The sequence below is a fragment of the Schistocerca americana genome, chromosome 8 (genome assembly GCF_021461395.2).
Source record: "Schistocerca americana isolate TAMUIC-IGC-003095 chromosome 8, iqSchAmer2.1, whole genome shotgun sequence".
Classification (NCBI taxonomy): domain Eukaryota; kingdom Metazoa; phylum Arthropoda; class Insecta; order Orthoptera; family Acrididae; genus Schistocerca; species Schistocerca americana.
The window spans coordinates 116,024,112-116,051,341 of NC_060126.1; the positions used below are offsets into that span (position 1 = coordinate 116,024,112).

General features: G+C 41.6%; 1 non-coding gene across 1 annotated transcript; it reads right to left on the reverse strand.

Annotated features, from left to right (window-relative positions):
- Nucleotides 1-20,498: 20,498 nt before the first annotated feature.
- On the reverse strand, nt 20,499-20,573 carry Trnal-caa. The gene has a single exon. It is a non-coding gene; the product is annotated as a tRNA-Leu (tRNA).
- Between the last annotated feature and the right edge of the window lie 6,657 nt (nt 20,574-27,230).

The following is a 27,230-nucleotide window of genomic DNA, read 5'->3' on the forward strand; positions in this document are numbered from 1 at the left end:
GACTGAAATGATAAACACTTTAAAACACAAAATCTTCCCCAGACCACCCAAGACTTGCAGTTGTTGTAACTGACGTCAAGGAACCTTGCTGCAACCTGATGTAATGGTATCCGTCACTAGACGCCAGTCACATGGTCAACAATAGTTGTCGGTAGGTAAACACACATTACAGCATTTTGTGGATTCCTGGCGCCGTTCTTTAAATAAATGTGAAAATCACTGCTGTTCTTGGGATAAGCTCAGTGTTGTTGATAGATTTCATTCTCATCAGAGATACTCATCGCCAAGTTGTGTTTCGGTCTTCGCGGGATCCGAGTAAAGTATACCAAAACCCATTTCCAATCCTTTCTGCGTAAATCACTTGTGTTGTGAAGTCATTACTAATGGGCAGATAGATTACACGAAAAGATGTACAACACAGTGTGTGAAGAATTGGATGACTGCCTTTTCCTGTGGAGATTGTTGTAAATGTGTACCAAACTTCACCGGCGTGGCAGTTTATTGAGCTCTTCTACAACAAAGTTGTAACTAAATTGTTAACTAGAACTATGTCGTTATAGTTATTTAGCGTACAGCATACAAGTGTGAGGAAAGTAATTTACATCTACGGGTTTCGGAGTCAAGCTCCTATTATTACGCTGTCGGTTTATGCCCTCCATAAACACGCTCTCAAAAAGCATGAAAGTACGTGTGTGTGAAGCGTTGAATGTACTCGTAGACTGCCAGATGATGGGAGTTTGACTCTCGAAAGGAGTAGCTGTGGATTACATTCGTCACATACGTGTACATACGCTAAATAACGATAACGACTGTCTTAAAGATCTGTACTTCCAGCCCATAATATGGGTAGTATTAGAATTTGGTCTATTCTTTGTGTGTCCAGTGCTTCCATCATTGAAATTATTACCAGCCACAACATCACGACTTATTGTTTTAGTTCCTTCTGTTGGTGCAACTTGTATTTGATGTATACGAAAAGTATAAAAAAAAGGACAAATGAAGTTTTAAGTTATCTGTAACAAGAGTGTGAGTTAAATAGGATAGGAGTATGTGAACGATCTTCTAAGGAACGTTTTGTTGAATTACTTTCTCTTTTTTATGTTTTTAATCAGATTCGTTTCTGAGTAAATTTAGAATGAGCACTGACAACTGCGATATTTTTGCCCTAAATTAACAGTCAACATCATAATTATCATCCTGTAAGGCAATCTTGTTGTGCCCATCCTGTAAATACCACATAAAAATGTCGATCTGTGTTGACTGGTTTCACAGAACATCTTCAAACTCTCTACAGGGCAATTTCGAATCGATAAATTATCCCTTATCGCAGCCTGATGTACTCTCGATAATTTGATGCTCGATAATTTGAAACGCTCAATAATTTGAAATTTTTTCCTCGTACTTTTAAAAACACTCGATAAATTGAAAAAGAAAATGTCCATTTGTCCCCTTGGTAAATTGACATTGTCGTGGGGAAGGTTGTGGACAGGCACTGGTGGGAAATGCCAGGTACTGTCGTTTGAAATGTAAAACCACGACAGTGAATTGGACAATGAAACATGTCTAACTAAAAACCGTGCAAAGAAGGTGAGATAGACACGTGATAAACTGTGGATTGTTTTTAAAATAAACAGTCTCATAACTTTCAAAATGATTTTATTGACGCTCATAAAGTGTAATGGTATTTGCGACGATATAAGACGTTGATTTCAGTTAACAACTTAAAACAGTATAAAATGTTAGACCTTTAGTAGTGCAGTAGCGTCTATGCAATGTGTGTAAGATATTTTTGAATCAGACTACACCTGCTGTGGCCCACCAACAGTGTGTGCTACGTCGCTGGTTCCTTAGCGTCACGCAGGAGGAGGAGGAGGAAATTAGTGTTTAACGTCCCGTCGACAACGAGGTCATTAGAGACGGAGCGCAAGCTCGGGTGAGGGAAGGATGGGGAAGGAAATCGGCCGTGCCCTTTCAAAGGAACCATCCCGGCATTTGCCTGAAGCGATTTAGGGAAATCACGGAAAACCTAAATCAGGATGGCCGGAGACGGGATTGAACCGTCGTCCTCCCGAATGCGAGTCCAGTGTGCTAACCACTGCGCCACCTCGCTCGGTGCGTCACGCAGGAATGTTTATAAACAGTGCTGATGAAAACAAAATATCACGACGGCCACCACAAAAACTAACCGGTGCTGTGTCGTTTATGAAATATTATAAATAATTAGTGGATCACTGCGTTGAATTGAGAGGACTGTGTTATGATTCCAGGACATATACTGAGTTGTATATCGAGTGAATCTGCGCTTGTGAAAGTGCACCCAAATCTAACCGTTCTTTTGAAGATCACCACCGATATATGACACATACACTAACACTTATTTTCGAATTTCATGAACCCTCCTTGAACGAGCTGGAAATGGAAGGCGACAATCCTGACCTGTTCCAGTGCAACATCTGGTCCAGCAGCAGATCCAGACTTCGATGCAGCCCCACCTGCCGACGTTCTCGACGGTGGAAGACCTTGTCATCATCGGGACGACGACAGACGATTTTAATGGCTTATGTCAATCAGAAATTTTTAATATTGTTGTAGAAATGAGTTCCTATTAACTAGTCACAGAAATTTTCATAAGAAATACCCATATAATTGTAATATGAACTTATTGTCAACAAATGTTTGTTAATACTACAAGAGTCTATACCAGACTCTGAAAGTAAGTAGTTATGGGTGCCTTGAAGCCCCTTGGACGGTTTTATTCCGAGTTTTCCGTATCCAGAGAACCAGAGAATAAGGGGGGGGGGGGGGGAGAGGAGGGGAGGAATCTGAGTAGTCTGTGCCGCTATTCCCGAGGCATCTTTAGCTACCGAATTAAACCTATTACAAAAGTGCTTTTTGTTATATGTATAGATCCATCTAATATATATATATACATATTACTAACAACATCGAAACTATTATGAGTCTAATTAGACTATCAAAAACCTGAACAATGAATAATTATGACTAAAACCAGCGCATGTCGTGGCTGTTGTGGACTTTTAAAATCAATTTTGTCACTAAATTTTTTTAAGAGCCAGAGGAAAGTATAGCGTCCACGTCCCTATTTTATAATCGATGAAATATATTTTTTTATTTTTTTTAATATGTGATATCGTGAGAGACAAGTGTGTTGTCAGAGAAACAGTTTGGTTTTACTAGTGCAGACACAGTGTAACAGTATCTTCACAAACCACAGAAAATATCTTAAGTATAGGAACAATTATTACTATCACAGAGTATTTGTTGCATTCTTTCTTCTCGTTCGAGTAGCCATGACGCTAGCAAGACGCCCTTTAATCTGCCGCCTGTGATAAGGTCTGGTGTTATTATTGTTATGTAAACTGCCTATTGTAAATTATTGGAGAAAAATAGAGAATAACGTTATTCAAGCTTATCTCATATTTTCTGTAAGAATATTATTAATCTTGATGCTCTGCATTCCATCACTGCTTAGCTGCGGGCGAGCTGCAACGCCGCCATTAGCGGTAATATAATTATGTGATGTTATTGGCAAGAGTTATAGTTTTATTTCATATTGAAAATGCTGAGAATAATTATTTAATGCTGATTAATTTTTTTTTTCAAATTGAATTCAGTCAGTTATTTTCATGTAATCGGAACAGGCCGATTCTGTGATACACCAATATTGATTTATCTTCCGCCATTTCATGAAAGCCTTACGCGGCGAGTTTAAATTGCTGAATAATCCAAACATATATATTTAGCATTGTAAAAAGGATCCACGTAAAGGTATCTTGATTGTATATCAACATCTATGCTATGAGAAACTATTTTAACTTCTACCGTTCTTTGCTGGTGTCGGAGCATAAAACTTTCTCAGCTAAAGCTCAGAAATGCTTTCAGTAAAATTCGCCGATTCCAGCGTTGTGTGTCTCCGTGTTATAAAAGTGAAGTGATATTCAGGAGTGAACATGCCACACAGGGACTCGAACCTGAACCCTTTTGCTTTGGCTGACTAGTGGTCTACCGACTGAACTGTCCAAGCGCGACCCTCCCTCACTGCTTTATTTCCACCAGTACCTGGTGGTGCTATCACTGCACTTTCTGATCCGTCATGAATACCAGATCTAAGTTTCTTCTTCACAATTGGAATGTGAAATTTATCTTATCGCCATAGAGAATCGTCCCATTAACATTCACTGGGTTTCTGAGGGCTTATAATAGTCGTAAGAGTGAGTACATGAAAAAATGAAATAATCGTACGGGATTGACGGCCAGGACATCCCACCTGGAAAGTTCGCCAGCCGAGTTGCAAGTCTTTTCAGGTGACGCCACACTGGGCGACTTTCGTGTCAATGATGATGAAGTGATGAAGAAGATAACATGAGTCCCACTCTCCAAACGGAGAAAATCTCCTACAAGCAAGGGAATCGAACGCGGGCCCGCTGGAAGGCAGCCTGATGCGCTGACAGTATTTTTTTTAAATCTCCTTTCGTTCGTTGTTGTTCATTGCAGTTTTTCCGGACGGACGTCCCATGACACCAGCTCATGTTCAGCGTTGATCCATTCACTCAGTTTTTTTTCTTTCTTGTTTACAAAGGGCAGCCAACCTTCTGACCCAATACGTTGAGCTACCGTGCCGGCGCTTACCAGGTAGGGCGACGGACAGTCTGTGAGCGGACGATTGCTTATGAGTGAGCTGCGTGCGGAATGCTTGCAGTCTCTCTTGACTATAGACCAGAAACGTTCAAGAAAAGTTCCTCTGAATAAATTAAAGCAAGGTACCGAAGTGGCCCACTTGTTTTACCAGCGGCTGAGCAAATATGGGTTCGATTCCCGGCGGGGTCGGGGATTTTCTCTGCCTCGTGATGGCTGGGTGTTGTGTGCTGTCCTTAGGTTAGTTAGGTTTAAGTAGTTCTAAGTTCTAGGGGACTGATGACCATAGATGTTAAGTCCCATAGTGCTCAGAGCCATTTGAACCATTTTTTTGAGCAAATATGTTCGTTTCGTCTATTATCCTGCGGAGTGTTACACGATTCAACTGCTCTTCCAAATAGCTCCGAATTCTTCTATGAGACTATGATTGGGTGATTTACCAGGACAATCAGGAACGTTTCTTGTCTGTATATGACAGACTAACCAAACATTAATCCACTACTGCACCCGGACTAAAATCGTAACGCTGATTCCACGAAGAGAGAGGTATTCTTAAAAAAGCGGAAACTGTATTGTTCGTGGTAAAAGACGTGGCAGTTTTAGGGTACTTACCGAGGATCTTTACGATCGATTATTTGGAAAAGTTTATTAAGCACCAGTATGGAGCTTGAGCCGTAGTAAGTTGTCTTTATGTATAACGAGTGACGAGTGACATCGTCAGTTTGACTATTTCCACATAGAATGTTACGACTGAAAAAAGCACGCAGTTTAGGCAGAAACCCGAAGCCAATTCTTTTCCAGCCTCCGACTGGTTTGGAAATCAGATCGTGATTACTGGAAAATGGTCTGCGTACGGTTTTGTTTCCCATTGCAAGCTCCATGACGATGGAAGTGTCCATACGTTCTTCGTTTGTTTTCAAATTTCTGCGTAGCATTTGACAATGTCACAATGGGCAGATACACTATTGCTGTCCATCGAAGAATGTGGCTTGTAGTTTCTTTAAACGAGGAACTGTAAGGTGCGATAACATAGTTCGAAAGACGACGGTTGCACGTTTGCAAAGAGTAATGAAAAACTGGTACACTATTACGTTAAATGTTTCAATCACCATGATGATTATGATAAGAAATAATCAAAGTGTGTCGTATGTTTAATTACTTTCTTATATTCGCAGTTGTCTTAATATCCGCTTCTACCGAAGTTTCTTTTTTTAAAAAAAAAAAAAAGAAAAAAGAAGCTTTGCATTTATCCACCTAAACAATATTCTCAATATCTGGCCATATGTTTGTTCATTTGCTCAAAAATCTTAAGGAGAAGAAACTATGGTCTAATCAGTACATTTTCTATTTCGTAAACGGATATAACGAAAAGCTGAAAAGAGTGTTCGTTTCTGAGCGAATTAAAAAACAGTGTTCGGTAAGAATAAAAACATTCAGACGACGCAGATTATGCTCCATAATGCCGAACCTATTTTATGATTACCACACGTATCAATCCACGCACATACTGAGTGAAGTGGACCAAGGAGTTGTGAATCTGGTCGGTGGTTTGCATGTCACTTTATTGGCCGTATCACACGTCGACTAGACTGTTTGGTTCAGACAGCTCGATATCACTGGATAGCGTTACATTTTAGATAATTCAGGTAAATTGTATTCATTCTGATGACGTCAGTTTTGAGGGGGAATTCGCAAGATACGTACGGTGGTCCAACGCTTAAATCACTGATTACAGGCCGCAAAAGTGTAGTTATGTCACATTCTTTTACGTTAGAGTAAGAATGGAAATTTTCTTCTACAACTACTACTGAGCTCTTTTAAGTGATTATTTAGGACAATTAAAGCAAAAGCAAAGGTTGTCTTTAAGTGGTAAAGTCTGGTTAACCAGAAAAAATCTTTAATATTTACAAAACATTTTATTTTGACCTAGAGGCAGATTACAAGTAAATTTGGCACTCTAACACTGCTAAAACTGAGTCATATAGATGTTATACAAATTTTAACGCTGTTACAAATATTTTGTGTTTTCTTTTAAATCAGATCCACTGCTTGTAAAATAATATTTAAAGAGAAAACATGCCCCCAATCAATACTATTTATCTCAAACTTTAACTTACTTGAATTTACATGCACTACATTTAAAGTTCAGAATGACCTGCAGCATTGTGAGAATTTAATTTCTAGTGAAATTTGTTACAGCAACTTTAAAGTAGCAAGGTCCAGAAACGAGCTCTCATAGGATGAAATTTCAAAACAAAACTTAATCTCTACGTTATTTTCGGTCAGTATAAAAAAAGAACGAACTTATTCTCCAGATAAATTCTTTACTATGGCATAATTCTTTGATTTGAAGAACTTTTAAAACGAAAACAAACAATGAAATGCAGAGTCAGGCTCTACAGAATAAAATGCAAGATAGTTCTCGTCGGTACCACAACTGCCGTGTCTCTGTTAAAGGGAACAGCATCTTGACAGTGACAAACACTGACGTGAACTGCTTGGTACTACAACACGCCACAATTCTAGCTATACAGACACAGCGATCAGGTCTCGGAGGTTAGGCCCTTGTGTGGTTCCATGGGTGCTGCTCCTAGCCTATCGTTTGCCAGTGCCCTTTATAATGGTCGCCTAGTCGTAGATATTGCTATAATCGCACTATTTCACTCCCATTTACGGAGATAGCACTTGATGTTAGGTTGGCGCCATTAAAATGCTTTGTGGTAATCGCTGCTGCTTGCTGGATCGCTGCTGTGTCTCGATGCTAATACTGGCTCTAAATCTGGTTGTCTGGGTGTAAAAAGATGAGGTCCCGTCTTTTTGATGTGCTTTTGATGATAAATAATGAGCGAAACCAACAAATATTTAAACTTCAAATATTTATTACTCTGGTGACCATCTTAATTCCACTGTCCATCAAAGACAATGACACAGCACAAAGTAGCACTTCTTTTACATATTTTTTGCAATGTTTGTTCACCTCGAACAATAACACACATTCACTTTACCAAAGTGACATTCAGACTCCGCTCCCTACCCTTCTTGCTGCTTGTATTTATAACCTTGTCAAAGAACTACTAAAAAGAGATATAGTCACATGTACATCTGCTATCGTAATTTGTGCATAAAAGTTATTATTTTATATCGAGTGACATAATTTAACAGGTTATTAAAATGACAGACAGATTTGTTGACTTGACAGGATAATTCTTTGTTACAAAAATGCCGTTTTTTCGAAGTTTGTCAATTGACTTCTCTAATTTGCATAAATAAGTAAATAACATGAATTATTAAGAATTACATTGGTTTTCGTCTAAAATAGGAGTGTTAATGTGAATACTGAGTGAAAACGGTCCTAGTGAACAAATAGGTTTCACTGGGTAATTTTTATTTAAGGAGATCCAAAATACGTAAGTTGGCCACCATTTTTCGTACTTCATATTAATTATTTAGGATGAACTTAGTGTTTTTACATGATGACATTTGCTGTACCAGCGATCAAGTGATATTAACTTTTATGTGGGTCAGCTATTCAGTATAATTTAATGGGTTGATTGTTTATTGAGACATTTTATGCAATCATTGTTAACATACACAATAACTTTTCTATAATCATAAATACTCGTTAAACTGGTTGAATTTGGAGGGTATCACATACTTCGGTAAAGTAAAGCCTTTAACAGGTTCCGTTACGCCTTATACAAGCTAGAGGAGGACTCCAAGATCTTCAGAGGTGCCTTAAGCGGAAAATTTCTTTTGTAGTACTCCACAGGCAAAGTACTGTCCCACGCTAAGTGACCACTGGCGATCCATGCTTTGGTGTCTTGACCCCAACGCGTCCTGACCCTCAGAGTACAATGCCGTGCAGTTGCAGGAGCGATTTTAGTTTCTCCCGACCATCATACTGCTGTCACGTGGTGAGCGAGGAAAAGCGTATCAAGTTCTCAGCAAAGATTTCCGATGCTACAGTCGATTCGAGCCGACCACGGCTCAGCTGTTGTTGCCGGCCGGAGTGGCCGTGCGGTTCTAGGCGCTACAGTCTGAAACCGAGCGTCCGCTACGGTCGCAGGTTCAAATCCTGCATCGGGCATGGATGTGTGTGATGTCCTTAGGCTAGTTAGGTTTAATTAGTTCTAAGTTCTAGGCGACTGATGACCTCAGAAGTTAAGTCGCATAGTGCTCAGAGCCATTTGAACCATTTGAACCAGCTGTTGTTGCAGCCGAGCGGGGAGCGCAGTAATTGGCACAATGGACTCGCATTCTGGAGGACGATGGCTCAAACCATCGTCCGTCCATCCAGATTTAGGCAAATGCCGTGATGATTCGTTTGAAAGGCCACGGCCGGTTTCCTTCCCCATCCTTGACACAATTCCTGCTTGTGCACCGTCTCTAATGACCTCGATGTCGACGGGGCGTTAAACCCAATCTTCCTGCCCTGCTTAACTATCGCTGCCGCATGACGGAATTCTGCGTGTGTTGAGATAGCGCTGACAGCGTCAGCTTGCTTATCTACGGTGACAGGTGGCGAATATCATTCGCATATTGCCTGCAGTTGTGACTGCAAACAGCACAGCGTACTTCTTCCACTGATATGCGGAACAGCGCAGTGAAGGCAGAGCTGAAAGTTGCCACGAGTCCCTCATCGGATTTTGCTGGACGCACATGGCAGTAGGATGAAATACACATTGCGTCGTTCTCTCGAATCTGTATGACTTGGCCCACACACTCGGTGGGGATTTTATATCTCTAACTAAAAAAGGGTGCAGAAGACGAAGTGCGCACATGATGTAACTACCAGTTCAGGTAAACTAGTGAAATAAGAAAAATAAAAGAATAAAGGGGACAGTCGCTGTAAAACCAGTTTTGTGCTATCTTCACCAGAAAAAGTATTCCAGGCTTATATCAGGCACACTGTGACGGACCCCATCACAATATATTGTACATTTTATGATATATTATCAGTTTAGTTCCAACAATTGTAAGTAGAAGGGGACAGTGTTCCATCTAACTTATAGTGTACCTGCCGTTATACGATGTTTTTTGATCAGGACTTCTGTCTAGCCAAAAATTTAAATTTTTTCAGCTGTACGGAACATCACTGCACTGTAATCATCGTGTAAGAGCATTTCTTGAAAATGAGGTGCTTCAATGATTGAACCAGTGGTCTCCAATAAAGACTAATGTCCTATTATTTTGTTCTTTGTTTCTTCCTTTTCCTAAAAAAATGATGTGGCCCACCACCACCAACAACTCTCGTGTGCCATCCTGTTCATCACAGAGCAGCTCTTGCTACTAACGTCCTCAGTTATTTGTCCCAATTATGTGTTGGATATACTAAATCTATCTTTACCTAGAGAGTTTACCTTGTACAGCTCCATCAAATACCATGGAAGTTACTCCTTAAAGTCCTAACACAGGTGAGCGTTTTTCCACATGATACTCTCTACTTTAGGAAAAGTAAAGGGACGAGAGCGGCAATTCTGACGTTACGGCTAATAATGGAAGCAAGGCTAAAGAAAAATCAAGACACTTTCATAGGATTTGTCGACCTGGAAAAAGCGTTCGACAATAAAAAATGGAACAATCTGTTCGAGATTCTGAAAAAAGTAGGGATAAGCTATAGGGAGAGACGGGTCATATACAATATGTACAACAACCAAGAGGGAATAATAAGAGTGGACGATCAAGAACGAAGTGCTCGTATTAAGAAGGGTGTAAGAGAAGGCTTTCGCCCCTACTCTTCAATCTGTACATCGAAGAAGCAATGATGGAAATAAAAGAAAGGTTCAGGAGTGGAATTAAAATACAAGGTGAAAGGATATCAATGATACGATTCGCTGATGACATTGCTATCTTGAGTGAAAGTGACCAATTAAATCATCTGCTGAACGGAATGAACAGTCTAATGAGTACGCAGTATGGGTTGAGAGTAAATCGGAGAAAGACGAAGGTAATGAGAAGTAGTAGAAATGAGAACAGCGAGAAACTTAACATCAGGATTGATGGTCACGAAGTCAATGAAGTTAAGGAATTCTGCTACCTAGGCAGTAAAATAACCAATGACGGACGGAGCAAGGAGGACATCAAAAGCAGACTCGCTATGGCAAAAAAGGCATTTCTGGCCAAAAGAAGTCTATTAATATCAAATACCGGCCTTAATTTGAGGAAGAAATTTCTGAGGATGTACGTCTGGAGTACAGCATTGTATGGTAGTGAAACATGGACTGTGGGAAGACCGGAACAGAAGAGAATCGAAGCATTTGAGATGTGGTGATATAGACGAATGTTGAAAATTAGTTTGACTGATAAGGTAAGGAATGAGGAAGTTCTATGCAGAATCGGAGAGGAAAGGAATATGTGGAAAACACTGATAAGGAGAAGGGACAGGATGATAGGACATCTGCTAAGACATGAGGGAATGACTTCCATGGTACTAGAGGGAGCTGTAGAGGGCACAAAAACTGTAGAGGAAGACAGAGATTGGAATACGTCAAGCAAATAATTGAGGACGTAGGTTGCAAGTACTTCTCTGAGATGAAGAGGTTAGCACAGGAAAGGAATTCGTGGCGGGCCGCATCAAACCAGTCAGTAGACAACAAAAAAAAAAAAAAAACCTCTCTTCGGCGATTCTGTGGAGGACCACCGCGTTCCTTACCTTATCAGTATACCTATTTTCATCGCATCTCAAACGTTTCGGTTCTCTTCTCTTCCGGGTTTTTCACAGTCCATGATTATTTTCCATACAATGCTGAGTTCCAAACGTACATTATAAGGAATTTCTTCCTTCAAGTAAAGCCGATTTTTGATACTACTGTACTTCTTTTGGCAGAGACTGCTCCCTTTTCCAGTGTAAATTTCCTGTTACGGAGCAAATTAGTAAAGAAAAGGGAGGATAAAATTTTCTATGTCTGAAAATCCAGCGTTACTCAATCACGCGTATCAACAGCCGTCATTACTCTGTCGGGAAAACAGCAATCGCGACACTCTTGAACTAGACTCAGCAGAAATCCGTTAGAAGAGTGCAGATCAAACTGTCTTCGTAACGTTTGTAAGAGACACTACGTAGCACACAACAGCACCTAGCAGGGGTTTGACTAAGCGGTAATGACCATGTAAGAAATAGTGGAATTGAAACCGGCTAACGACTCGAGAAGAGCAGAACCCCAAATGACATCGTAAAGCGGAGCCTCTTCTCCATGACATAAATACTCCACCGCCACTAGCCTACAGCATTCGATCAGTAGGATCGACGGCAATGGCGTTTGGATTCGATTCTCTGGTTACGGTGTGGTAACATCTTGTGAGATTGTTCTAATGTTGGTCTTACACTTGCTGCCATACGAGAAGATCAGAGATCCGTAGCCACAGATGATGAATTCCAGTGTCCAGTACTGAAGGCAGCACAGCAACGAGCACAGATGGGTAGTCTTGGGGTCTACCAACACGGCTCTGGTCCAGGGTAGAAGCTGCCCTAAAACTCCAGCCTAGCACCATATCGGCGGGCCGGATTCAGCATTCAGCACTACCTCACTGCATCCAACATCTCAGTCCACCTGACAAGGCGAGCAGTAATCTGAGAGGGATTGAAAACACCCCAAAACGACGTGTGCATCGAATACACACGTCTCATTCACCGCGTTCTTGGCAGCTTTGAGTCCGCTGTTGGATTCAGTGGATTCCTCTCCTGCTAACGGGGCCACCAGTTATTACAACTTCTGTTCTGAGTAATAAATGGAATAATGTTGCATACTGTTTTACTACGTCTAACGACGCTGCAGGTCTTAGGCCTGCATCCCGAAAAAACAACAGGGGTTTGCAGTCCAGCAGTGGGCGATTCGTACATTTCTTTTTATGTCCTCCTTGCTTGGTCTGTAAAGTATTATTTTGCTTCCAATGCAGTAAATTTCATTGTTCGCCTACTTTGTGGTCCCAGTATCGACTTTTAGTTTATCATTTCTCTCATACTCGATACTTCTCATAGTTTTTGTATTTCATCAATTTACTCTCAATACATATTCTGTGCACATTAGGCCGATTATTTCGTTTATCAGGCCCTGCAAATCGTCCTTATTTTCATTAAGGATAGCAATGTCATCAGCAAATATTATTATTATCCCTTCAACCTGAATTTTAATCCCTCTCATGAATCTTCGATTCATTTCCATCAAACAGGGGCGTAAGACTGGATCGCTGACTTACATCAGTTTTAATAAGAGCATTTCTATACCATCTAGTCTCATTTTCCCCCTCCTGTGCATATTGTACACTGTCCGCCTCTCACGATTGCTTCTACGTTTTTCTGAGAATCTAGAACATATTGTTCAATTTTTAATTGTCAGACATTCTTTGCAGATCGGCATATCTTACGAATGTCTCATTATTATTAGGTTTTCATTCAAATGTCAAGCGCAATGTCACAGCAGGCATTCTTGTGCCTTATCGTCATGTAAGAAATCCTCACATCGAAGGGCAAGATGACCAACCTGATTGGCAAGCTGGGACTCAACTGCCAAACGTGACTATGGCCTAAGGAGGTAAACATATCGCTCGTTCTGCCTTCCAGGACCGTACGGCCATATTGTGTAACTTTAATCAGAAAATGGACTTGTTTGCAACAAGACAATTTTTACTCGGCCACTGTGAAAACGTATGGAGCACCACTGTCATCACGGCGGTTATTATTTCAGATTGCCTTGACGCAGTAGCAGAGAGACTCGCGTAGTCAGTAATGCTCTTACAGACAACAGTGGACACAGGAGTGGCACAACTTTTTTGTTTTAAACCAGTTCTGCTCAGATTCACAATGGACGCATTCTCATCTGGTGGGTCCGAGGAGATCAACCATCATTATCGTCATCTTCATATTACGAAGTCAGTATCTGGTGTGATGTTACGAGATGTCATAGGGTACACAACTCCACCAGCTCTGGTTCGATTAACCGATAGTTAGGAGAGCAGACGTTGCACTTCCGACTTGCTAAAGCTGCCAGCTGTGCAATACCTTCTAGGACTCCCTGTTGCTGACTTTCAGCAAGATAATCCAAAACTGCATGTTGCAAGTGCTGTCCTGGCCTACCTCACCACAGAGGGTATTCGACTGTTGGCTGTCCTGCACGTTCTCCAGATGTCTCGCTTACTGAAAGTGAGGAAGTGTCACGTCACCGCTCAACAGCCACTACGACTGATGGATCCTGGTATAGAGTTGAAGGAACGTGGAGTGACATGTACCACCTGTCATCCAAGCTCAGTTTGATTCAATGACCAGCCGTGGCAAAGCTTTTGTTCGTACGAATAAACCACCTGCAAATTTAATCGTATATTCTTTCCACTATATTATTTATGAACAATATGTAATATTTCGTTGCTTACTATCATTCCCTTTTGGACAATTTTAATAGCTAATGGTGTAATTTCCATTAGTAAACATCATGAAGGCGAGATAAATTTCAGCATTTTAATTTTTGCTCAGTATGTTAGGTTTTGTCATGCTATATACAACTTTATACCCAACATACAGTTAATTTAGAACACCTGACTTCGTTACCCGATTAGAGCTTAAACCCTGTTGATAATCAGAATGACATTAATCCCAATCTCTCCCATTTTAATTTTCAAAACGACTTCCTATATCCTTAACCTCTTGGGGTCCAAGCCAGAGAGCCAACCGTGGATATCACTATGGGTTCCAAAATAGGACGAAATTCCAATTATTCCTTCCTGGCACTTGAACCCATGTGCTCATAATGGGACAGTCAGACTTAGAACATGTAGTAATAAATCAATCTGCTTCCTAACCTATTCACAATTGTGGGGGATGTCTTTCACTGTGTATTGTACAGTTTCACAGCAAATGATGATGACAAAGTAATTGAAAACATAAGCTTCCAATAACATCATGGAACCTCGAGATGAAGGATAGTATACTGTGGTTTTGGGAGATGCACTTATTTCCAACCACTTATTTCCAACTTCTCTATAGCATGTGGAAGAACTGAATTTCACTTGAAGCCTGTTGTACTGAGGCATAACGCCTGCAGTGTCCGCAACCAACATCACATGAATGCTTCAAGGATATCTAAAAGTCAGGTTCAAATGGTTCAAATGGCTCTGAGCACTATGCGACAACTTCTGAGGTCATCAGTCGCCTAGAACTTAGAACTAATTAAACCTAACTAACCTAAGGACATCACACACATCCATGCCCGAGGCAGGATTCGAACCTGCGACCGTAGCGGTCGCTCGACTCCAGACTGTAGCGGCTGGAAACCCACGGCCACTCCGGCTGGCTAACAGTCCAGTCAGTCAGAAGATAGACAGCCATGCTCCAACCGTTAACCAGTAGGTGACCCAAGCACTACTAGAGGCCACGGACCACAAGGACAGAAACTAGATCGAAAACAAGCCCTGCTGTATCCTAGCACTAGGAGGACAGCCCTAAGGGCTGAGTGAGTTTCCTGAGCCAGGCGCCCATCAGTCGAGAACTATTTTCATGACATCACTGCTGTTCATCTCCGACTTGTCCGCCCCGATAGCTGAGTAGTCAACTTGACGTATTGCCGTCCTACGGGCCCAAGTTCGATTCCCGGCTGGGTCGGGGATTTTCTCCGCTCAGGAACTGGGAGTTGTGCTGTCTTCATCGCCATTTCATCTCCATCCGGCGCTCAAGTCGCCTAATGTGGCGTCGAATGTAATAAGACTTGCACCAAGGGGGCCGGACCTGCTCCGCAAGGGGCCTCCCGGCCAATGACGCCAAAAGCTCATTTCCATTTCCATCTCCGACTTCACGACCTGGGAGCTACCATCTGCAGACTTCGTGACCTCCTCGCTGAAAAAGACAGGGACTCTGTCTTGATTTAAACTGCCGTTGAGCAGTGTGTTTGGAGAGTGATAGGACAAAGCCATCCAATAAGCATCATTTGCATGACAAGAAGTATATTAAAGTAAACCATCACTGCCCTCATGAATAAGAAAGCACAGAGAAGGAAAATGCATTACAATAGAGTTACAAATGCAAATAGCTGCTTAGCTTTCTTTCACAATCATCCGAATGTGGGTGGTACTAATATCCGGCATTAGTTCACGATAATAGACATGCTGTTCTACAGGATTAGGCCAAATAGTGTAGTCGCTGCTACAGTTTTTGCCCTCAGCAGCTCCTTCTAATACCATGGAAGTCATTCCCTCATGTCTTAACAGATGTCCTATGATCCTGTCCCTTTTCCTTATTAGTGTTTTCCTCATATCCTCTCCGATTCTGCACAGAACCTCCTCATTTCTTAGCTTATCAGACACGTAGTTAACAACATTAGTCTGTAGTACCACATCTCAAATGCTTCAGTTCTCTTCTGTTCCGATTTTTCCCACAGGCCATTAAGGCCGATATTTGATATTAGTAGACTTCTATGGCCAGGAACACCCTTTTCGCCATTGCTAGTCTGCTTTTGATGTCCTCCTTGCACCGTCCGTCATTGATTATTTTACTTCGCAACCGTCGATCCTGATATTAAGTTTCTCGCTGTTCTCATTTCTATTACTTCTCATTACTTTCGTATTTTTTCGATTTACTCTCAATGCTCATTTTCTACTCATTAGACTGTTCATTCAATTAAGCAAATCATGTAATTCTTCTTCGCTTTCACTCAGGATAGAAATGTCATCAGAAAATCGTATCATTGATATTCTTTCACCTTGAATTTTAATTCCACTCCTGAATCTTTCTTTTATTTCCTTCGTTTCTTCCTCGATGTACAGGTTGAACAGTTCAATACGAGCACTTCGTGCTTGGTCGTCCACTCCTATTATTATTCCCTCTTGGCTGTTGTACGTATTGTATATGACCCGTCACTCCCAACAGCTTACCCCTATTTCGAACATCTTGCAGCATTTTACATTGTCGAACGCTTTTTCCAGTACAAACATAATACAGCTACATTTAAATTCACAAGAAACAGTGCTGATTATGGATGTCTCATCAAACAGAATTAAACAAAGATACAGCATCAATTAATAAGTCACAAAAAATCACATAATAAAACTCTTCAAACTACATGCATTCACTCAGCAAGACCAGACCAGCTATACCTCCCAGATTCCTTCTTCCCCATATATTTCGAACTGAATCAATATATGAACACTTTAAATTTTATGACAAAAAACATTTAATTTTTCGCCCACCAAAAAGAAGAACAAGTTAGATAGTGAATTCCATATAACTTCAAATAATGAATAAATCAGTCTTTAAAAATCTGCCATGGCTTCCCTCCTGGGACACAGTGACAAAGTAACCGGCCTTCACCCGCTAGAAGTACTTTTGTTCGATATCAAGAAGTGCCTTATTTTGAAGGGTCTCTATGTGAGCCTCTTCATCATTTGCTTTAACTTAAGTAACCACCTCTGGCACCTCATTTCTGGGCGCTAAAACAAAACAAACAAAAAATCCAAGGTATGGTACCTTTATTTCACCTCACATTTTACTTTTATTTTTGGTAATATTATCGGAGCCCCAAACGCATATGCAACTCATCTACGTGCAGTATGTCAGTATATACACCCTTTCTCACCTGATGAATGAAGAGCATGAATGAGAGTGTACAAGGTAAATTTCAGTATCTAGATCTGCGGGAGTAAAACAAGTCTGCTACTATGGCAGAATAACAAACCCTATAAAGCACGTACCAAGTAGCAAAGAGGTTTCTTTCGCCTTGTACGAAGTTCTTGTACAGATAGGCACTACACACTCTGGGCACTTCCGGAAGGACTGAAAGATTGGGTTCCAAAAGGGTTCGCTCGGCAGTGATCCGGGAGACGCGAGACGGGCGATACCGACTAAGTGTGAGTGTGACTATTCATAGTTAATTCATTATCTTATTTTTGTAGATTTCAGCTCCAGTCAAAATTAACGTCTTGCTCTCATCGCTCATTGGTCGTTGAGCGGTATACTGATCATTTCTGGTTATCTTCGCAAAGTTATAAGCAGTTGCACTTGGCCGCACGCAAGCCACTGTTCTGTTCTACCTCTGTTCAACCATATGGACTCGTGATATATCTTCTCAGTTCAGTCTGATTTAGTTCGTATAATTGAGCAGATTTCGGTTCATAATTTAGTTTCCACGTGTGTTTGTCGTCTCAGCACGTTTTAAGTACGGATCTGAGACCTTTAAGTTGGTAGATTGTGTCTCACAGTAACATATCCTGTCCAATTTGCTTAGTTATTCTAAATTTCAGTACTCATTTTATCCAGAATTTCCGTTTGTGACGACCACGTGTTCGCGGATTGTGAGAGTCGTTACATATCACATTTACTGATTCTCGGGGTAAAACTTCCAAATTAGTTTCAGAACCTCATTTGGTGCTACTATTAACAGTTTATTCTCGTCGGTGATCTCTTGTTCACTTGCTTCGTGCACTCAAGCCAAGTGAAGAACGTTTGGAAACCACGTGCATACTGGTGAAGTTTTTCTTTATGCTTATTTTTGTCCTGAATTTCTGTTATATGTGTATATGTCCGTGAATTTCGCCATTGAAAGATTCCTCTAATGCTTCCATAATTAATAATTAATGATAAATCGTTGTGGAGTCTCTAAGACGCAGTCGTAAACGCAATTTTCTAAAGCAGCTGACAGTGTCATCAAGAACAGCAACCATCACAAATTTTTTACTTATTTACCTCATTAGTTTGTTCAGGTGTTCTTAAATAAACGTGATATTTTTACCAGAGCACATGCGTACGCATTCCCTCGCAAACTTCCATCTACTGCTATCCGTTGTGCAACAGATAAACATGGCCAACTTATTCATTTAATATTTATTCACTTATTATAAGTGTAGCAGATCTTTCACCGGCAGATATCCTTCAATTTTAAAATTTGTTTCAGTCGCCTTGGACGCGTTATCAATCTTTGATAGTTGAATTTGTTGTCATTGCTACCTGGATATTTTTTGTGCCGCCGTCGAGTGGCATATCAAAGTCTATGGGGGGGGAGGGGGGGGGGGGGGCAAGGGTGCATTCGATGCTTACTCGGTGGTGATGGGCTAAGGTCTCCCCTTTGAAGATATGGCAACATGATCAGGTTGATACGTACAAATATTTTTCCTAGTAGCAGTACTATTCAGACCCCCCCCCCACTCCCCCCTCTATCCGGTGTAAAAGTAATGTTGCGTCTGGTACACTTGCTGAACCGCGCTGCCGAAGGAAGTAATGTGACTGGTTGTTGTTTTAAACAACTATGGTAAGAGTTAGGTAGCGGAATCACTTTACCTCCATATCTCACAACAATCAACGTTTGACACACAAACGAAGAAATGAAAACATATAGGTTATTTACCTGGCAACAAGCCATATCTCTGGCACTGTGTACGCAGGTCCACGAGTCAGCGAAAATGCCACCAGGTGGCAGTAGTGCATAATACATTCGAATTTAATGTAATAAAATAAGTGAGAAAGGACGAAATACTACAACAGTAAACAACTGATATTAGCGGTAATTATAGCTATAAAAAATTCTGTGGCAAAACTAAAGTTGCACAGACACCGGGTGATTATAATTAAAGGACAACTACTGACAGATTCGATTGTCGACATGACAGCGAAACTTAGTCGATATTCTAATGGGTTAATACAGAAGCGATTTACGATGGAAAACATTAGTTCCAATTGTGGCCACCAAGTACAAGCCTGCCGCTGTGAATGCAAGAAATACCTATAGAAATGTTTCCGTATGAAATGGATTGGGAACGGGAAGTGGGTCGAAAGGTCAAACAAGTGAGAAAAGCTAGAAATCCCCAGCGCCAGAAGCCACATGGATATATATGAGGTTGTCTTGCAGGTCATACATCTAGAAAACCTCTGGGAATAACACGTTCGTAGAAGATCTCTCGCTGGGCAAGTGTCTTGAGGTGTTGCTTCATCTTGCTTGAAAATAGTGGTTTCCTCACAGCTGTGCTCTTCCAAAGCAGGAATAAAGTGTTGGCAGAGAAGAAATGTGTTTGTGAATCCACATCACATAGTCACATACGTCGAGCGCAATGTCTCTTCATCCACAACACCGGTTGGTTTAACAGTACCTTCCAGCAGTGATTTATCGTAGATCGCTTACGTAACGAAAGGTACCTAACAGCTGGAAAAAAGCGCAGGACATTCCCGTTTTTAAGAAAGGCCGTAAGACACATCCACACAATTATAGACCTATGTCCTTGATGTCAATCTGTTGCAGAATTATGAACATCTGCTCTATAAAAATCAACATGAATTCCGCAAACAAAGATCCGGCGAAACTCAGCTCGCTCTGTTCATTTATGAGATCCGCAGCGCGGTGGATTACGGCGCTCAGGTTGAAGCCGTGTTCCTTGACTTCGGGAAGGAACTAAATCGACAGATGTACAGGTAATATCCGGAGTACCACAGGGAAGTGTGATTGGACCGTTGCTGTTTACAATATATACAAATGATCTACTGGAAAGCGTCGGATGCTCTTTAAATCTTTTTGCAGTTGTCTATACCAAAGTAGCAACTGCAAAAGATAGTAAGAATTTGCAGTACGACCTGCAGAATGGTGCAGGCTCTGGCAGTTCAGTATTTCGAGACGGCACTTTTCAGTTGGAGTCAGACAACATATCACTTCCCCCCACATATATCTCGCTTATTGACCACGAAGAGAAAATTCAAGAAATTAGGGCCACCGACAATCATTCTTCCCATGCACTATTCGCTAGTGGAACAGGGTTGGAGGGATCAGATAGTGGGACCGAAAGTACCCTTGGCCACACAAAATTAGGTGGCTTGCGGAGTATGATGTAGATGTTGATGTAAACGTACCTCATGAAACTTCCTGGCAGACCAAAACTGTGTGCCGGACCGAGACTCGAACTCGGGACCTTTGCCTTTTGCGGGCAAGTGCTCTACCAACTGAGCTACCCAAGCACGACTCACGCCCCGTCTTCACAGCTTTACACCTGCCAGTACCTCGTCTCCTACATTCCATACTTTACAGAGGCTCTCCTGCGAACCATGCAGAACTAGCACTCCTGAAAGAAAGGTTGTTGCGGAGACATGGCTTAGCCACAGCCTGGGGGATGTTTTCAGAATGGGATTTTCACTGTGCAAGGAAGTTTCATATCAGCTCGCCTCCGCTGCAGAGTGAAAATCTCATTCTGGGAACGGACCTCATATTTGGCAGTTCTACGTAATCACTGCACCCTGTGGTGTAAAATGTGCCACGTCACTCTACAGAATATTCCGTCGTGGCAACTTCGAACTGTGCCGGAAACGTTGCTGTGGATTATGAGGTTCCTGTTGGTGTACGTCTGGGTCTTTCAGGATATAGTGTAAAACAAGTACAAAACTTTCCGTACTATTGACAATGGGCTGTAAATTTGTCGTGGAACTGTAGGTACACTAGCGCTACCAGGGAGACATGCTGCATGGGCAGCTACCGCAACAGCAACCTCGTCAACAACTTCCGATGGGTAGGACGCCTTCCACTTCCATGTGTCACAGCAGTCTCACGCGTGTATTCGAATTTCATTATCGTCTTCTTTACCCATTTCATACATCGGGACGCTTCTATGACATTTCAGTCGACGATACTATCTCATTGCAGCACGGCAATTGGTGCTGTTCACTAAGAGCGCACAGTCTCTCTTCCCCATAGCCATATTACTCACTCACCTTATGGCTTGTCAAATGACAGCGCGGATGTCATACCGTCACGCAAACTGTGTACAGCGCCAGATTTATTCGTGGTGGCCACAGCATGAACAAACTTTCTTACAGAATAAATCGGTTCCGTATTAACGCATTAGCTTATGTACCACGTTTCACTGCCATACGAAAATTTTGCAGCCCACACTGGACGTCCGTGAGTAGCTGTACTTCAATTATAACAACCGAATAGAAGATGCCTACATTGGCCTAATATTATAAAAGACCAATAATGCCACAGAGTGAGAATTATCATAAATAATACCTTACTCTTTGCATACCTCAATACAAAAATTTGCAAAGGCTAAATGAAATTACATTGGACCCCACTATTCACTACGAAACCCAGGAGAGTCAGCTTCTGTGTATGAAAGTACTATAATAACTGGAAGGCTGTGCTGTTCACCAAATGTTGTAGTAAGGGATATAAAATGTAATACAATACATAAAACATTCAACTACAACTTGTAGCAAGAAATAAATGATTTGTATAATCAGCATTCACTATTTAAGTCGATTGCACTTGTGGCTCGTTTGTACCAAATGTTTCATGCTTTGATTGTTATTCCGTTGTATGTCATAACATAGACACGTGTTTCATGTAATTAATAACGAGAAGGACTGGCAGAATGTATCCTGAACGGCAATTAATGCTTCAAGTATACTAAATCTGTTCAAAAAATTTCGGAATATTCGTAAGTTTTCGCCAATGGTGTGTTGGCATCCACGCACACGCTTTGTATAATGTTTTACTTCCGGATGTTTCATTGTTGTATGTCTATTAGTTATTGATCAGTGCCGTACTGAACAGAACGTTGTGTCGCGAAGTTTGGAAATTTGGAGATGACAGCAACGCGTCTGCATTAAATTTTGCGTGAAACTCAAGAAAATCTTTACAGAAACGCACCAAATGATGCAAGAAGCCTAGAGCGATGAATGCTTAAGCATTATTAGGTGTTAAAAATGGTTCACGCGCTTTAAAAATGGCTGGCCGGAACTTAAAGATGACCCTTTAGATGTCTAGGCCTACCGGCGACGCTCATGTCGGCAACGTCAACGAAACTGTGCGTGCCAAGCGAAGACGGCCTGTATGAGAGATTGCAGAAGAATGTAAAATTTCAGTGGGATAATGTCAATGAATCCTGCCACAGCATTTTGGAATGCATCGTATTGCAGTTCGTCCCACGGCTCATGAGTGATGATCAGAAAGATCTTCGCCACGCACTCTGGGATGAGCAGCAAAAACGAAATCACTGTGCTGCCTCATCCTCCGTACCCTCCAGACCGTGCCTCTGCTTACATCTTTTTATTTCCAAACGTTTAGAGGGGAGAAGATCTGCAACGATGATCTTAGGGGCGGTATATCAAATTGTGGGCGAGAGTATTTCGAAGGAGACCATCCACATTAGGTAAAAGGTGAGCGTAGAAAAATTTTGTGAATAAAGTTACGGAATTTTGTGAACAGACCTGGTACACTGGGCCATGTATCACTGTCACTACCAGTCATTTACTCGAATTATTTAATTCTTACCAACTGGTTTGATGCGGCCCGCCACGAATTCTTCTCCTGTGCCAATATCTTCATCTCACAGTAGCACTCGCAACCTGCGTCCTCAATTATTTGCTGGATGTACTCCAACATCTGTCTTCAACGACAGGTCGTGTCCTCTACAACTCCCTAGTACCATGGAAGACTATCCCTCATGTCTTAACAGATGTCGTATCGTCCTGTCCCTTCTTCTTGTCAGTGTTTTCCACATTTTCTATTCCTCTCCGATTCTGTGCAGACTCTTCTTATTCTTTACTTTATCAGTCCACCTAATTTTCAACATTCGTCTGTAGCACCACATCTCAAATGTTTCGATTCCTTTCTGTTCCGGTTTCCCCACAGGAGTAGGAGAAAATGTTGCAGGAGAATATGCGCTTGAGACAGGGAATGAGAGAGGAGAAAGACTGAGTTCTGTAATAAATTTCAGGTATTAATGGCGAATACTCTATTCAATAATCACAAGAGGAGAAGATATATTAGGAAATGGCCAGGTGTGGGAAGATTTCAGGTAGGTTACATCGTGGTCAGACAGAAATTCTGAAATCAGATACTATATAGTAATGCGTACGCAGGAGCAGATATAGACCCAGATTACAATGCAGTAGTAATGAAAAGTAGGCTGAAGTTTACGACATTTGTCAAGAAGGATCAATACTCAAAGAAGTGAGATACGGAAATACTAAGGAATGACGAGATACGCTTAAAGTTCACTGCAGTCCATGTTTCACTGCCATACAATGCTCTACTCCAGACGTACATTCTCGGAAATTTCTTCCTCAGATTAAGGCCTATGTTTGATACTAGTCGACTTCTCTTGGCCAGGAATACCCTTTTTCCGATTGCTAGTCTGCTTTTGATGTTCTCCTTGCTCCGTCCGTCATTGGTTATTTTACTGCCTAGGTAGCAGAATTCCTTGACTTCACCTACTTCGGGACCATCAATCCTGATATTAAGTTTCTCACTGTTCTCATTTCTGCTACTTCTCATTACTTTCAACTTTCTTCGATTTACTCTCAGTCCATATTCTGTTGTCGTTAGATTGTTTATTCCATTCAGCAGATCACGTAATTCTTCTTCACTTTCACTCAGGATAGCAATGTCATCAGCGAATTGTATCATTGATATTCTTTCACCTTAAATTTTAATACCACTCCTGAACCTTTCTTTTATTTCCATCACTGCTTCCTTGATATACAAGTTGAACAGTAGAAGCGTAAGAATACATCCATGCCTTTCATCCTTTTTAATCTGAGCACTTCGTTCATGGTCGTCGACTTTCATTATTCCCTTGCCTCTTCTACATATTGCATATTATCCGTCTCTCCCTATAGCTTACCGCTATTTTTCTCAGAATGTCGAACATCTTGCACCATCTTACATTATCGAACACTTTTTCCTGGTCGACGAATCCTATGCACGTGTCTTGATTTTTCTTTAGTCTTGCTTCCGTTATTAAACGCAATGTCAGAATTGCCTCTCTCGTGCCTTTACCTTTGTTAAAGCAAATCTGATCGTCATCTAGCACATTCTAAATTTTCTTTTCCATTCTTCTGTGTATTATTTTTGTCAGCAACTTCGATGCATGAGCTGTTAAGCTGATTGTTCGATAATTCTGCCACTTGTCAGTTCTTGCAGTCTTCGGAATTGGGTGGATGATATTTTTCCGAAAGTCAGATGGTATGTCGCCAGACGCATACATTGTACACACCAACGTGAATAGTCGTTTTGTTGCCACTTCCACAATGATTTTAGAAATTCTGGTGGAATGTTGTACATCCCTCCTGCCTTATTTGATCTTAAGACCTCCAAAGGTATTTTAAATTTTAATTCTAACACTAGAACCCCTATCTCTTCTAAATCGACTCATGTTTCTTCTTCTATCACACAAACAAATCTTCCCTCTCATAGAGACCTTCCATGTATTGTTTCCACCTCTCCTCTGCATTTAGCAGTGGAATTCCCGTTGCCCTGAGTCTGTCCTCACGACAATCATTTCTTTTTTGATTTCTTCACATTTTTCATGCAGAGATTTCGTCTCAGCTTCCATTCACTTCCTATTTATCTCGTTCCTCAGCGGGTTGCATTTCTGTTTTCCTGAATTTCCCGGAACATTTTTGTACTTTCCTCTTTTCCTCGATCATAGAAGGATTTCTTCTGTTACCTATGGTTTCTTCGCAGTTACCTTCTTTGTACCTATGTATCCCAGCTTCTGTGATTGCCCTTTTTAGAGGTATCCATTCCTCTTCAACTGTACTGCCTACTGAGCTATCTATAGCTTTAGAGAACTTTAAGCGTATCTCGTCATTCCTTAGTATTTCCGTATCTCACTTCTTTGAGTATTGATCCTTCTTGACAAATGTCGTAAACTTCAGCCTACTTTTCATTACTACTGCATTGTAATCTGGGTCTATATCTGCTCCTGCGTACGCATTACTATATAGTATCTGATTTCAGAATTTCTGTCTGACCACGATGTAACCTACCTGAAATCTTCCCACACCTGGCCATTTCCTAATATATCTTCTCCTCTTGTGATTATTGAATAGAGTATTCGCCATTAATACCTGAAATTTATTACAGAACTCAGTCTTTCTCCTCTCTCATTCCCTGTCTCAAGCGCATATTCTCCTGCAACATTTTCTCCTACTCCTTGCCCTACAAATGCGTTCCAGTCCCCCAGGTCCAGTTAGATTTTGCCGGCGGGAGTGGCCGAGCGGTTCTAGGCGGTTCAGTCTGGAACCGCGCGACCGCTACGGTCGCAGGTTCGAATCTGCCTCAGGCATGGATGTTTGTGATGCCCTTGGGTTAGTTAGGTTTAAGTAGTTCTAAGTTCTAGGCGACTGATAATCTCAGATGTTAAGTCCCATAGTGCTCAGAGCCATTTGAACCATATGAATCAGTTAGATTTTCATCCCCTTTGCGTACTATATTACTCTTTCGGTATCCTGATATACTTTCTCTATCTCTTCAGCTTGTGCCTGCGACGTCGGCACATATACTTGAACTATCATCGTTGGTGTTGGTTTGCTGTCGATTCTGGTAAGAACAACCCTGTCACTGAACTGTTCAAAGTAACACACTCTCTGCCCCACCTTCCTATTCATACCGAATCCTACTCCCTTTATACCATTTTCTGCTGCTGTTGATACTACCCTATACTCATCTGCCCAGAAGTACTTGCCTTCTTTCTATTTCTCTTCACTGACTCCTACAATATCTGGATTGAGCCTTTGCTTTTCCCTACCACGTTCAAGCTTCTGACATTCCATGCCTCGACTCGTAGAACGTTATCCCTTCCTTGATTATTCGGTCTGGCAAGGCGTCTGTCACCTTCGCGAACAGCACGGTTGCACCCACCTGTGAATCTGCAATGTTCAGTGTTGGAAAGTACAGACACTGTTATTCGAAGTGATCGACGGATCACATTCCTACACCTCGCTGCAGAACTGGATCTCTCTGGTGGTATTGTAGATACACTTGTCCACCAGTTGAGGTACTCAAAGGTGTATCGCTGGGATTCTCGCAGCCTAGCAGAAGACCATAGAGAGCAACGAAGGACCAAGTCTGTGGAATTGCTTGCGCGTCGCGTGGCTGATGACGGTTTTTTGTCGAATACCGTCACATCAGGTTAAACAAAACGACAGACCATGGAGTGGCACAACACCATCTCCGAACAAAGTCGCACCTTCTGTTGTTAAAGTCATGGGGACAGCCCTCTGGGACTCTGATGGAGTGATTCTTTTCATGTCCTGCCTCACTGTGCAAATATCAACACTGAAGCGTATTGCGCTACTCTCGAAAAAATTGAAGAAATGTCCGCAGTGTTTTCGCTGCGAAAAAAATTCAAGTGAACATCTCTGTCTCCATGACAACACAAGGCCTTACACAGTGTGTGCATCCGAGAGAAGCTCGTAAAAGTTTGCAGGACTCTTCTCCCTTATCCATCCCACGTGGATCTCAAGCCACCCGATTTAATCAGTTTGGTCCAACGAAGAACGCACTCTGTGGGGAGTAGTGTGTGGGTGAAGGGGAGGCTATTATTGACGCAGCACGGCGTTGCCCCGACGTAGACCAGTAGGGGGGGCCGTCACAGTAAGGTGGCGTAAAGCCATAGCATTGAACGGTGACTACATTTAAAAATAGCAATTTGTAGCCAAAAGACTAGGGAATAACACCTGGTTTCGGAAAAAAATACTTGCATTCCTTACTGAAAGTCCCTCGTGTATCATGGAGTTGCAGTTAAAATGGCTAATTCCTTAAACAGCAGTACCTGCAATATCACTACGTGTGTACACCATATGTTGGTCCTAATGTTTACTTTCGTGGAAT